Genomic DNA, 14452 nt, shown 5'->3' on the forward strand with positions numbered 1-14452 from the left:
ATCCCAGGCTTGTGAGATCAAGCCTGGTGTCAGGCTCTGCACAGAGCATGGAGCCTGCTTAAGATTCTTCCTCTCTCTCTCTCTCTCTCTCTGCCTCTCTCTGCCCCTCTCCCCCACTTGTGTGCACTCTCTCAAAAACAAAACAAAACAAAAAAAAACAAAAAACCAAACAAACAAAAACGAAAAAACAAACAAAAAACTTCTTGCTTTCTCCCTAACCAAAGCTCTGGACCTCACTTGAGGGAAACCAGCTTGGGAACTAAGGGTGAATATGGACACTGGAGGAAGCAAAGCTTGCTTGGTGCCGGATCTCAAAACACATTTTCAGAATTTGCTTTCTGTTCTCCCTTTCCAAGTGCACACCTATGTGGTTGCTCTCTAAGATCCCAGATAAGAGCCTACTTAACAAATATTTGAGAAGCATGAAGTCCCTCAAAGAGGAAAGGGAGAGCCAGAGGTGAGGGAATGAAAGAATCAATCAAACAAAAGTATTCAAATGTCAGGAACACCAGAACATACTTTTTAAACATCAAAGCACCTTGGAGAGTCAGAAAACTGCCCTCACCTTCCAATTCTCATATCATTTTGACAGCAGCTTCTGGGTTTCATGCCTGCATGACAGAGCCGTCAAGGGCTCTTGGTAGGAAAGCTGGTCACAAATCTGTCATCTCACTTCTCAGGACTCAGAGCCAGGACGAGGGGTGTGCAGGACGAGATGGTGAAATACCTGGCTTGGAGTGAATTATGGATGACACTTGGGGAATTCATTCAGAGAGCAGAAGGCCTCACATGTCAGGTCACATCAGGCTCCCGGTATGGATTTCAGCCCCATCCAGCAGGAGGAAGAAGGGGCTCCCTCAAAAGAATCAAGTAAAGCACTACCACTGTTCCCCGAGTGTTACAACCAGTGATGGTGGGGAGTCTGGTCTATAAACACTGCTTTCCCTATGTGGTTCTCTCCAGGGGTCCCCCTGCTGCTGCCTACCCGGCCGCCAGAGCCCTGGGGGTCTCTCCAAGATGCAGGGCCCGGGGAGGCCATCATTTGGGGTAGAAGAGCTCCCCAGAATTCCCCTCTGGGCCCACAAGGCATAGCTTGCTCCTGGTCACGCCACTTTGGCCCTGCCCTGAATCTGGCCACTTCCCAGGAGGCCTGTGAGGACGAACAATGCCAGGAGAAGCAGCAGGAACTTAGGAAGGCTGACTTTCCTGGACTCTCAGCTCCACAGCAATAGGACAACATGGCCTTGACAAACCATATCCTGACTGAGCCAGAGCCACTGGTTCCCTCAAAACAACTGCTCTGGGGAAGGGCATGAGGAACAGACATTACTCACCAAGAGCTCAGGTGCTACTTGCTTTGGAGAGAGCTGCTAACTGGGAAGACAGACGTCAGTTGGTGGGCTGGTGGGCTGCCAGCACAGAGGGCCGGCAGAGCAGTCCTGGAGCACTCCAGAGTCACTGCCACAGCCTTCCTTTCTGGCTGCCTCCTTGAGAACCTCCACCCAAATCCTAGGGCGTCCAGAGCACGCAGGCAGTGACTCCCCACCCACAGCGACCTGCTTGGCAAGGTTCTGCACACCTTTCCCCCATTAATCCTTCCTGCCTCCCTCCCTCCCCCCAGGAACCCAGGCAGGCTGAGGCAGTACTTTCTCCATCCATCTAAACTGCCCTTGGGATTCATGGGCCAATTTGGGGACTCTGGGCACTGATCCTAACATGAGCCAAGGCCAGGTACATAAAGCCTTCCCTGTCTGGGGAGTTGGGGGCTGAAATGGGGCCAGTAGCTCACCTTTGTAACATCTACATGGAACCATTTATTCCAAAGGTGGCAAAGACAGCCTAACAGCCTGCGTACCAGCTCACCTGAGTGAGGTGCCTGGGTCTTTTTAGGCCATGTGTGCACGAGAGAAAACTGGGCAAGAGAGCCACCTCTCTCTTCCCTCTTGCCTCAGATCCTACAAGGGCTGGTGTTTTGCTTGATTCTGAGCATTAGTTCCTAGTGCTTGGTGCCACCATAATAATGACTGGCCACCTCAGGGCAAGGGCAGGGCTTTGGCCCAAACAGAACAGCTGGTGAATCCTAGCTGAGTGGCCTTGGGCAAATTGCTTCACCTCTCTGAGTATCTATTTCCTTTTATGTACAACTGCTCAGCCCAGGGAGATGATGTAACTTGTCTATAGTTTGGGGGAGAGATGACTGTAGAGCTTGGTCTTGGTCTCAAATCCCAGTCTCCTGGCTTCCAGGGCTTTTTTTTTTTTTTTTTTTTTTTTTGACTACACCAAAATGTTTCTCAATAGCAGGTACAACTGACAGAGAAACAAGTCAGTGAAAAGTTCCTTCCAAAATTCTCTGCTTTACACAAAAGCAGCCTTCATAGACACCAATTTAACCAGGTGACTGAAGTCAGTATCACCTTTACTGGGGCCAACTGGGACCATCATGCTTCCTGTTGTGAAGCAACAGCAAGCACTCACTGCTTATGCGGGTTCTCACCAAAAAGTGGTAACTTGCTTCTAATCGCAAGGAAATAACCCAACAAGTATGGAATGTGGACAATTGATGACACAATGTCAAACAAATGTAGCAAACTATTTGCAACTGGTAAATTTTCGTGAAGGAAATATACATGTTCATTGCACTATTCTTTCCACTTTCCTGCAGCTTTGACCTTTTATTAAATAAAAGACAGAGAAGAAAAAGGCTTTTCGGCCTTCAGCTCACCCCATGGCTCTCAACAAAGTCTCAGTTGTATCATGTTCAATTCTCTGTCCAGTGTCCAGAATATAAAAACCCAAGCTTCCCTGTCATTCAAGGCATCCCTTAGTATAACAGGGATCTCAGAGTTTTCTAAGCTCATCTTCCACAAAAAAACTCTACAACCTGAACCACCATCATCAGCCACAACTGTTCACACACTGCTTTCATACAGCCATTAGTTGGAAACTCGTTCGCCGAGCCGGCAACTTTTCACCGAGTATTCTCCACAGGTCATGCACCCACCCTGGCCCCCGAGACACCGTAATGGACGAGACTCAGTGGACCTTACTCGCCAGAGAACCCTACAATAATTGCCTTTTGTCAAGTCCTGCCTTGTGAGAACTCTTGACTATACTCCCATAAAAGATTTCCTTCTACAACACTTCTTGGGAAATATATCGGTTTTATTTAATCCCCAAACCTGAGAAACATCAATTGGAGAAACTGGGAAAAATGGGAAAAAGTATGATAATCCTCTGGTGAGAATTAAAGCTGAATAATCAATCTAGAGATGTTACTGTTTCGAAGGAATCCACCAACTTCAAGTCAAAGCAAGAGCAAGGAGCTAACAGGCACAGCTGAAGGTTAAGGCTGACATCTGGGAACCATGACAGAGTGCAAAGGAGAGAAGCGGTCATAACCTAATCAAGCCTTGCTTGTAGTCACTGCCACGCTGTTAAGTGTCTGTTTATGGCCCTGTTTGCCATGAATGGGGAGTCATTCTTGCAAATATGTATTAATATATTTATAGACATAGTATGCACAAATTGGCAATTTTGACACATGATTTTGTGTGGTACTCTTAATTTTGTTAGGAGATACACATGTTCGGTTATCCAAATACTACCCGATAACGTTCACTGACATTTTCCAGTGTTTGACTATTTGACATGGAAGAAATACAAACAAAAGATGTGAATATTGTGGAATTCGAGGACACAAAACCAGAAGCGGATCTAAAATCTGAATTCATAAAGTATTATTAATTAGTAAGGGGAATAACTAAATCAAAATTGGGGCATGCAAAGTATTTTCATCACTAAAAAAGGAAATGAGCCTGTATGAAGGAACATGTGCTTCAATGTCCAACTTGAAGATACTTGTGGATACATGCTTAACGATTCAACCAACATCCATGCAAGATGAAAGAAATTTTTCTACGCCTGCAATATTTGTCCAGAAACAAAGATCAAGACTATAAGAAAGAGCAATTCGTGCTTTGTGTATTTTAAAATTTCATTTTAGACCCACACAGATATGACCGATTGATTTGTGAGAAAAGTGAATGGGAATTCAATAGAACTCAACAAACGGGGATGAAACAACTGAAACAACTCAAATGCAAAAAAAGAACCTTGACCTATGCTTTACACCTTTTATGGGTTTAGAAATGAATCCTAAATCTAAGTTTAAAATAAAAAACTATGAACTTGTAGAAGAAAACACAGGAGAAAATCTTCGTGACTTTGGGTAGGGCAAGAAGTTCTTAGATGTGACATCAAAAGCACAACTCATTGGCTAAAATTAACAACTCAGGAAACAACAGATTCTGGCGATGATGTGGAGAAATGGGAACCCTCTTGCACTGTTGTTAGAATGCAAACTGGTCCAGCTGCTCTGGAAAACTGTGTGGAGGTTCCTCAAAAAATTAAAAATAGAATTACCCTATGACCCAGCAATAGCACTACTAGGAATTTACCCAAAGGATACAGGAGTGCTGACTCATAGGGGCACAGGTACCCCAATGTTTATAGCAGCACTTTCAACATAGCGAAATTATGGAAAGAGACTAAATGTCCATCAACTGATGAATGGATAAAGAAGATGTGGTTTATATATACAATGGAATACTGCTTGGCAATGAGAAAGCATGAAATCCTGCCATTTGCAACAACGTGGATGGAACTGGAGGGTATTATGCTAAGTGAAATAAGTCAGGCAGAGAAGAGACAGATATCATATGTTTTCACTCATATGTGGAACTTGAGAAACAACAGATAACCATGCGGGAAGGGAAGGGGAAAAAATAGTTTCAAACAGAGAGGGAGGGAAACTCATAAGAGACTCCTCAATACAGAGAACAAACTGCAGGTTGATGTGGGGGGAGGGGAAATTGGGTGATGGGCATTGAGGAAGGCACTGTTGGGATGGGCACTGGGTGTTGTATGTAAGCGATGAATCACAGGAATCTACCCCCGAAACCAAGAGCACACTGTATACACTGTATGTTAATTAACTTGACAATAAATAAATTATATTTAAAAAAAAGCACAACTCATTAAAAATTGATAAACCAGACTTCATCAAAATTAAGGACTGTGCTCTTTGAAAGATACCATTGAGAGAATGAAAAGACAGGCCACTAACAGAAAATATTTGCAAATCTCGTATTTCACAACAGACTTGTAGCCTAAATACATATTAAAAAAAAAAAAAAAAAACCTCCCCAGACTCAGCAATAATTATTGAAAACAAATATCTCGGGGTGCCTAGCTGTCCCAGACAATGGAATGTGTTACTCTTGATCTCCGGGTTGAGTTTGAGCCCCACATTGGGTTGTACGGGTTACTTAAAAATAAAATCTTTTTTGTTGGTGAGGATGTGGAGAAAGAGGATCTCTTTTGCACTGTTGGTGGGAATGCAAACTGGTGCAGCCACTCTGGAAAACAGTATGGAGGTTCCTCAAAAAACTAAAAATAGAACTACCCTACGACCCAGCAATTGCACTACTAGGTATTTTTATCCAAGGGATACAGGTGTGCTGTTTTGAAGGGGCACATACACCCCCATGTTTATAGCAGCGCTTTCAACAATAGCCAAAGTGTGGAAAGAACCCAAATGTCCATTGACAGATGAATGGATTAAGAAGATGTGGTATGTGTGTGTGTGTATATATGCATACACACACACACACACACACACACACACAATGGAGTATTACTCAGCAATCAAAACAAATGAAATCTTGCCCCTTGCAACTATGTGGATGGAACTGGAGGGTATTATGCTAAGTGCAATAAGTCAGTCAGAGAAAGACAAATATATGATTTCACTCACATGAGGAATTTAAGATACAAAACAGATGAACATAAGGGAAAGGAAGCAAAAATAATATAAAAACAGGGAAGGGACAAAACATAAAAGACTCTTAAATATAGAGAACAAACAGAGGGTTGCTAGAGGTGTTGTGGGAGGAGGGAAGGTCTAAATGGGTAAGGGGCATTAAGGAATCTACTCCTGAAATCATTGTTGCACCATATACTAACTTGGATGTAAATTAAACAATAATAAATAAACAATAAATACATTAAAAAATAAAAATAAAGAAAACCTCTAGGTTTGACAAAAGAAAAAAAAAAAAAAAAGACATGGGCAAAAATTGAACAGATACTTCACCAAAGAAGATAAACAGATTAAAGTCAGCACCAAAAAAAGATGCTCAACATCCTTAGTCATTAGGGAAAAGCAAATTAAAACACAGTGAGATACCACAACATACCTATTAGAATGGCCAAAATGAAACAAAAAGTGACAATACCACGCAGAGAAGCTGGAATCTCATACATTGTTGATAGGAATTCAAACTAGCACAGCCACTTTGGAACAGAGATTGGCAGTTAAACACATTCTTACCATAGATTCGGCAATTCACTCCTAGGTATTTACCTAAGTAAAACGAAAATCTAAGTTCAAACCAGCACATGAATGCTCATTCAAAATTGTCAGAAACTGAAAGCATCGTAAATGTCCCTCAACTAAAGAATGGATAAACAGGGGCATCTGGGTGGCTCAGTTGTTTAAGTGTCCGACTTCAGCTCAGGGCATGATTTCATGGTTTGTGAGTTAGAGCCCCACATGGGGCTCTCTGCTGTCAGCGCAGAGCCTGCTCTGGATCTTCTGTTTCCCTCTCTCTCTGCCCTTCCCCTGCTCATGCATGCGCTGTCTCAAAAATAAACAAACATTAAAAAAAAAAAAAAAAACAAATGGATAAACAAACTGTGGTACATCTTTACAATGGACTACTATTCAACAATAAAAAGGAGCTACTGATACATGCAATAACAGATAAATTTCAATACATTATGCTAAGTGAAACATTTTTAAAAAATGCTATGTACTTTGTGATTCCATTCATATGACATTTTAGAAAAGGCAAAACTACAAGAACAGACAATAGATCAGGGGTTAATGATACACGGAGGTTTGACTACAAAGGAGTAGCACGAGGGAATGTCATTGTTTTTGTGGAGTGATGGTACAGTTCTTCATCTGGATCATGGTGGTGGTTTATGACTACAAATCTGCCAAAACTCACAGACCTGCACACTCAAAAGGGTGAATTTTAGTGTCCGGAAATTTAAAAATAAAAAATTTTAATTATTTAAGAATAACTTTTAAATATTAAGTGTTTGTGGTATTATCCTTAAATCATTAAATTATTTCTATTTGGCATTCATTTTGTGTTAATGTTCTCATCTTTTAACATTTCCTATTATCAAACATCTGTATCAGGTAGAGATCATTTTTTTAAACTGTTTTTTAATGTTTATTTTTGAGAGAGCGAGTGCACACAGGTGCTTGCGAGCGGGGTAGGGGCAGAGAGAGAGAGGGAGAGAGAGAATCCCAAGCAGGCTCCATACTGTCAGTGCAGGGCCTGACACAGGGGTTCAAACTCATGAACTGCAAGATCATGACCTGAGCTGAAATCAAGCGTTAGATGCTTAACTGACTGAGCCACCCAGGTGCCCCAGGTAGAGATCATTTATACAAGTTAATAAAATACATAATCTTGGGGTACCTGCTGACCCAGTCAGTAGAGGATGTGACTCCTGACTCAAGGTCATGAGTTCAAGCCCTACATTGGGCATGGAGCCGACTTAAAAACAAATAAATTAATAAAATAAAATCTATAATTTTGTCACAATATAGTGTTCCTAATAAGAATAATAAATCATGCATATACTATCACATCTTTTTTTCTTCTTTTACAAAATAACCTCTAAAACTTTTACCACAGAAAAATAATTCAGTTTATTATGGTCTCTCATTCTTAAAAACTCATAAATGCAAGAAACAACAAGTGTTGGTGAGGATGTTCAGAAAAAGGACCCTCAGGCACTGTTGGTGGGAATGCAAACTGGTGCAGCCACTGTGGGGAACAGTATGAAGGTTCCTCAAAAAGTTAAAAACAGAACTGCCCTACACTCCAGTGATCATAGTACTGGGTATTTACCCAAAGAATACAAAAGTACTTACTAATCCAAAAGGATATATACACCCCTATGTTTATAGCAGCATTATCTACAATAGCCAAATTATGGAAGCTGTCCAAGTATCCACTGACAAGATGAATGGATAACGAAGATGTAGGGTGTGTGTGTGTGTACACATGAATATTATTCAGCCATAAAAAAGAATGAAATCTTGCCATTTGCAATAACATGGATGGGGTTAGAGAGTATAATGCTAAGTGAAATAAGTCATTCAGAGAAAGACAAATACCATACAATCTCACTCATATGTGATATTTAAGAAACAAAACAAACGAACAAAAGAGAAAAAAAGAAGAGAGAGACAAACCAAGAAACAGACTCTTAACTATAGGGAACAAACTAATGGTTACCAGAGAGGAGGCGGGGGGGTGGGGATGTGGAGGATGGGTGAAACAGGTGAAGGGGATTAAAGAGTACACTTATCTTGATGAGCACTGAATAATGTACAGAGCTGTTGAATCACTATATTGTTCATCTAAAACTAATATAACACTGTATGTTAACTATACTGGAATTAAAGTAAAACATTTAATAAAATTTAAAAAAATTTTTTTAATGTTTATTTTTGAGAGAGAGAGGAGACAGAGAGAGATCGTGAGCAGAGGTAGGGTATAGAGAGAGGGAGACACAGAATCTGAAACAGGCTCCAGGCTCCAAGCTGTCAGCACAGAGCCTGACACGGGGCTCGAACTCACAAACCATGAGATCATGACCTGAGCCAAAGTCAGACACTTAACCAACTGAGCCACCCAGGCACCCCAAACACTTAATAAAATTAAAAAAAAAAAATCATAAAATTCATAAATGAAGTGTTATGAAAGATACAGAATAACATGATTTGGGGAATTCCCAGGAAATTCAATTCCTTGTTCCTAAATTCTGAAGAGTAACTGTCAGGAGTTAGGAAGCACCAGAGCCTTGACACTTTTCCAGGCAGCCTTTGCTATGACCCCATGGTAACCTTCCACCTGCCTCTAGCCAGAGCCCTTCAATTAAAAAATCATTTATGGGACTGATTTGGGAACTATGCGCACCCGCATTGACCTAGACTCCTATAGGGGGAGATGCCAAAAGAGTAAGAAAAAGGCTCCCCTTGAAGACAGTGAGCACACAAAAAACTATGTGGTGGAGGCCACACAGGAGGGAGACATATGGGAGGAAGAAATACTTCCAACACGGGAGAAACAGGGATGGTTTTGGAGTAGTTGTTACGGCCCTTCTTGCAACGGGGTCAGAAGATTGGGAAAGGCACTCTGAGGGAAGGCCAAGGTGAGCCAGGCAAGGCAGCTGAAAACGCAGAGCACATCTGGGAATAGTGAGCTTCCCCTTGGCTGGGGAGTCCACCATCTTTGATGGACAGATAAAGGGCCCCAATATGGCCAGCCTTGAGGCAAGGGGGAAGGTATAATCAAAGAGGTGCTTTGGTCTGAATGCCTTTAAGAGCAGAGAGAGGCTGAAAGACTCACTAGGGGCCTTCTGAAACAATGCAGTGAGAGAGGGGGAGGGTCTGAAATCTCATCTCTCATCCCTCCCAAATGCTATACTCTGTTCACCTAGAACGTTCCAGGACACCAGGCTATCTCTGCCTCTGGCTCTCAGCACAGGCTGTTCCTTCTACCTGGGACACCTCACTCCCTTCTTAACCTAATACCTGCTCATCCTTCAAATCTCAGTGTATAGAAAGAACACTTCCTCAGACAAGCCTCCTGCAACGCGCTCGTAACGGCCCTGTATTTCCTCAAGCACAGCCCTTCCTACATTTTCTAACTGTTGTATTTTACTCATTTATTTATTCTGGGGATATGCTATTTATTTATTTGCTTGTTTCCTTGCTCTATAACAGGAGTGCTCACGGTTCGATGGTGCGGTCTGTGTTAATCTTAAGTATGTAGCCCCATGAAGTCTTATGTTTATATATCACCACAAAATCATTACCCAGCTCAAGATCCCAAACGTTTCCAGCACCCCTGAATGTTCTTCATGCCCCTTCCCAGTCAGTGCCCTCAGTAAGAGGTAACTGCTAGTCTGACCTCTACCAACATCAACTAGTTTTGCCTGGCATGCATCCAGCATCTCTCAGTTGGAGTCTGAGAGCCCATGGAGTTGTTCCTGCTGTTCTCTGGACCCCAAAAGTGCTGGGCACAGAGCAGGCATGTGAACACGTGCTCAATGAATGATGAGACCAGGAAGCAAGAGTGCCCAGGGACCCCAAACCTCGGCCGTGTTTGCATCTCCATGCCTCTGCCTATGCTGCTATCCTGCTTGAAATGCCCTCCCTTGTAAAAAACAAATAAAATTAAAAAATGTAAATTTACTAAGTAATCTCTACACTCAACATGGGGCTTGAACCCACTGACCCCAAGATCAAGAGTCGCACGCTCCTCTAAGCCAGCCAGGCACCCCAGCCCTCCCTTTTGTATCAAAATCCTTCCTACCTCCCTCTTTTTTAAAAGTTTGGCTCAAGACCCATCCCCTTTGGGGAAGGTCACCCCCACGGCATCCACTGCCCACCACATTCATCCCGCAGAGGCTGCTTCGCCTGTCCTTTCTGGGTGGATGTGCGTGTACCTCTGGATTCTACTCCCCAAACAGGTGGAGTTGCTCAAAGGAGAAACACTGTTTTACTCTTCTTTAAGGAGAACCAACCTCTCTCACCTCCTCACTGTTCACAGAGTATCCTGAGCTGCAGAAAATGTCTCCTGGCCTGTCTTCCTCGTAGGACGAGGAGGATCACACCAGAAAGCAGCTGCGAGGATGTTTTATAAGCCACAGTTCACTTGACAAATCTAAGGCGTTTTAAAGTCTAGTTACGCGAGTGCTGGAAAATTATTGGCTAAACTATACATGCATCATATGTACAACAAAAAAAGATTAAAAAAAAAAGAATGCAGTGGATCTGTGTATGCTGATGTGGAAAGATTTCAAAGATACACTTAAGGGAAGAACTAGGTGTCCGCAAACAATTTGGTGTGCTCCCCACTGTCACAGGGAAACAGGAGGGGGAAGAGGAAACATACATATACACTTGAATATGTGCACGGAAAATTGTGGAAGAATGCACAGGACACTGATCACCCTGCACCCTTTGGGAGAGAAGCTGCAGTCCTACAGCTAGTCAGTCACTTTTTGTCTCAGAATTGTCTCATCTGTCCATGGGTTATTTTTATATTAATGGACATTTTAACATAAAAATAAGGTAAAATGACTACAGTTCATCCCGAGGGTAAACTGAGGGCAGGCTGTTGACACCTGAACTCAGGCTCCAGAAGTCAGGGGCAAACAGCCTGGAGGCAGAATTTCAGTACAGGTCAGAGAGCTGATCACAGCCTGTGAGCTCACCCAGAGCCCCCCTGAGGCCTCATAAGGAGCAACAACCTGACACAATTCCACTTTTGCTTAGCAGCCAAAGGCTGGGAGAGGAAAGCCTAGGGCCACAGGGGGAGCAGTGAGTCTGGGGCCACAGTGGGGAAAAAAAAAAGCTGCCCACCCTGCTATGTGGTTCAAACTGATCTGGGCCGGGGCGGGGTGGGGGAGGAGGAGGCTGGCTCCCCCACCTCCTGACAAATAGGCAAACCCAAGGTTGGGAGAAGCAACCCAAGGGAGAAGGCAGAAGGACAAGGGCCCCCAGGGGGCTGCTGGTCTTCCCAGCTCTGAGAGCCATACAGTAGAAGCAGGGCTTCCTGAAGGTGGAGGGAGAAACATCGCAGCAACCTCTCTGCAAGGGCCTATCTCTGTTTCTCCCATCTACAGGGCTGCCCATTCTTAAGCCTCACCCTTGACCTTGAGGAGTTTCAGGACTCTCCGGGTCAATCAACAAACTCCAGCTGCCAGGTTAGCAGTGAGGCAGAGTCCCTTATCACCTTCCTGGTTTATGTTTGGGTGAGCTCTTGGTTGAGATCTTAACCTTGAAGCTATCCCCTCACCCCCTTAATGAGCTCCCAAGATCCAAACAGTCCACATACCAAATGAACAAACCCAAGCTCTTGGCTGTGTTGCACGAGGTCCTTCTTGATCCAGGCTCTGCCTCTCTCTCGAGCCTTCCTGGGGATTGCATGCGCACGTGCACACGCACACACGTGTGCGTGCACACACACACACACACACACACTGCTGCTTGCCCTTCCCTTCACCAACCTTTGAAATGATGACCCTCTGTCACACACACTCCTCCCTGGTCTTGTGCCTGGCTGGCTTCTCTGCTCACCACACAAAATATCACCGCCGTTTTCACACACTGTGACCACATCCTACATGTCTGTTCAGGCTTCTCACCTACTGACTGCCTAAACGCCACACGAGGCCTTGCAGGGCCTCATCACGTGTCTAAAAACACAGTGATCTTTGCCCCAGGCCTGAGGCGGCCCCGTCCCTCGTGCCCAGCAGACTACCTGGCAGGCGTCAAGTGCTGTTTCCTCTCCTGCAACCTCCACCTGCAACTCCTCAGATGCTCCTGGTACCAGTCAGCGGGACGCCGTCGTGCCACACAGGCTAAAACATCATCATCCCTCGTTCCTGACTTTCCAACCACCCATCACCCCCTTTCCGTGATTGTGCTGGCCCAGGCCCTGCACACCCCCACCTGGAACTCCCTCTAGACACTCCCTTGCTTCAGTCCAGCCTCCCTGCTCCTGCTGGTGACACTCTTAGGCCCAGACATGATCTGTTAAAACCCCGCCCATAAATCTGCAGTTCCCTGTGCCAAAAGAATAAAATCCACCTCCTTAATGTGGCATCCAAGGCCTCCCACACTCTGGCCCCAATCTAGAAGTCCAATCACAGTGGGTAAGAGCAGTAATAAGAACTCATGTGTACCAAGTGCTTCCCACGTGCCCCTTAATCTCTGTAACAACCAGGATTACAATTTGACAGATGAGGAAACCGAGGACAGGAGGGCTAAATAACTTGCCCAGGGTCACAGTCAAGCTCATAAGGAGTGTACTAGGTCATAAATAATAACCTTTTAACCCATCAGTCTTCCTTGAAAGATTAAATCCTTAAGGGCTGAAATGTACCTTTAAAAAAATGTTTGCAGTAAGCTTCCTGTTACCTCCCTGACACCCCAAAGGGAACTGGGCAAGGACGGGGAGGAGGAGGAGGAGGAGGAGGAGGAGGAGGAGGAGGAGGAGGAGGGAGGGCAATTGGTGCTCCTGAGATCAAAATCAAAGAGACCACAGGTCAAAGAGACTTCTGATTACTTAAAATACTCATGCCTATCTAATGGGACCTGGAGAAGGATTTTACTGCTCTCAAGATTTCATTTTGATGACAAGCCGTCAGGGACAGCACAGCACAGCCGATGCCGGGTGCCTGGTGAGGAACACCCCTCCCGATGACGACCCCATTCCAGGAGCAATGTCTCCGGGCAGGACCACAACCGGAGCAAGAGCAGGATGCATTCCTGCCGCCAGCCCCTAACTGCCTATGGGCCTGCGACTTGGCTCTTCAAACGTGTGGCCTCAGCCCAGAGGTTCCCACTAAGCCACCAACTGTTCCCACTTGCTCAGGTCCTAGGGGATATTGCTGGGGTCAGAACGAAGGGGCAAAAACAAAAAAAACAAAAAAAAAAACAAAAAAAACCTCCAGCAACAACGATGACAGCAATAAAAGGGAGAGAGCAGAGGAGAGGTCACAGAAGAACCAAGCGGCAGCGAAGTGCGTTGGTGTGATAAACTCCGGAGACTGGTGTGTGTGTGTGTGGGGGGGGGGGGTGGGCAGAAGCGTGAGGTGTGCTTCCTCACGCCTTCTTCCATGCCACTCCTCTCTTTCCACCACCCTCACTCTCTGCTGTACTTGTCTATGTTCTATGTCTCCCCTCTGGAATGGGGACTCCCTGGTCCTAATAACTAGTAGACAGACCGCAGGTAATAAAGTAATGCTGAATGACTCAGGGCAGACCTTCCTCACAAGTTGTTAACCCAGTATCTTCTCTCCCCTTCCCCTTTAGTTGCACAATCCCAATTTTACTTCAGGTGGCAATGTGTCCAGTTAAAAGATTTCTCAGCCTCCCTTGCAGCGATGGGAGGCCAATGAAGGAAGTGCAAGCTATGGAGTGGGACTTCCAAGAAAGTTTCTTAAGAGGGAGAAAAGACAGCTTAGCGTATGTATGTCTTTTCTGTCTTGCCATGCCCTCCCTCCTTCCTGGAAACCTGACTCAATAGCTAGAGCTCCAGCAGTCATCTTAGACTGTGATGCAGCCCTGGGGTTGGAAGCCATGCACCAAGGATGGCAGAACAGAGACTGGTCCTAGACTGCCTTCCCCAGACTTCTTTGAACCCAACCTAACAGAGGGGCGCCTGGGTGGCTCAGTGGGTTAAGCCTCTGACTCTTGATTTTAGCTCAGGTCATGATCTCACAGTTCATGAGTTTGAGCCCTGCATCGGGCTCTGCGCTGACATCGCGGAACCTGCTTGGGATTCTCTCT

General features: G+C 44.8%; 1 protein-coding gene across 7 annotated transcripts in view; it reads right to left on the reverse strand.

The window, feature by feature from the left end:
* The window catches only part of PPARD (peroxisome proliferator activated receptor delta), an 82058-nt gene that overhangs the window by 34778 nt on the left and 32828 nt on the right, over positions 1–14452 (reverse strand). The window contains exon 1 of one of the 7 annotated variants that reach the window (XM_053222912.1): positions 1335–4851. The exons of the other annotated variants lie outside the window; for them this stretch is intronic. The gene's annotated coding sequence lies outside the window, so the exon portion shown is untranslated. Of the gene's footprint in view, positions 1–1334; positions 4852–14452 lie in introns of those variants that run through there. 7 annotated transcript variants of the gene reach the window in all.

The sequence above is a fragment of the Acinonyx jubatus genome, chromosome B2 (genome assembly GCF_027475565.1).
Source record: "Acinonyx jubatus isolate Ajub_Pintada_27869175 chromosome B2, VMU_Ajub_asm_v1.0, whole genome shotgun sequence".
NCBI classification, from domain to species: Eukaryota; Metazoa; Chordata; class Mammalia; order Carnivora; family Felidae; genus Acinonyx; species Acinonyx jubatus.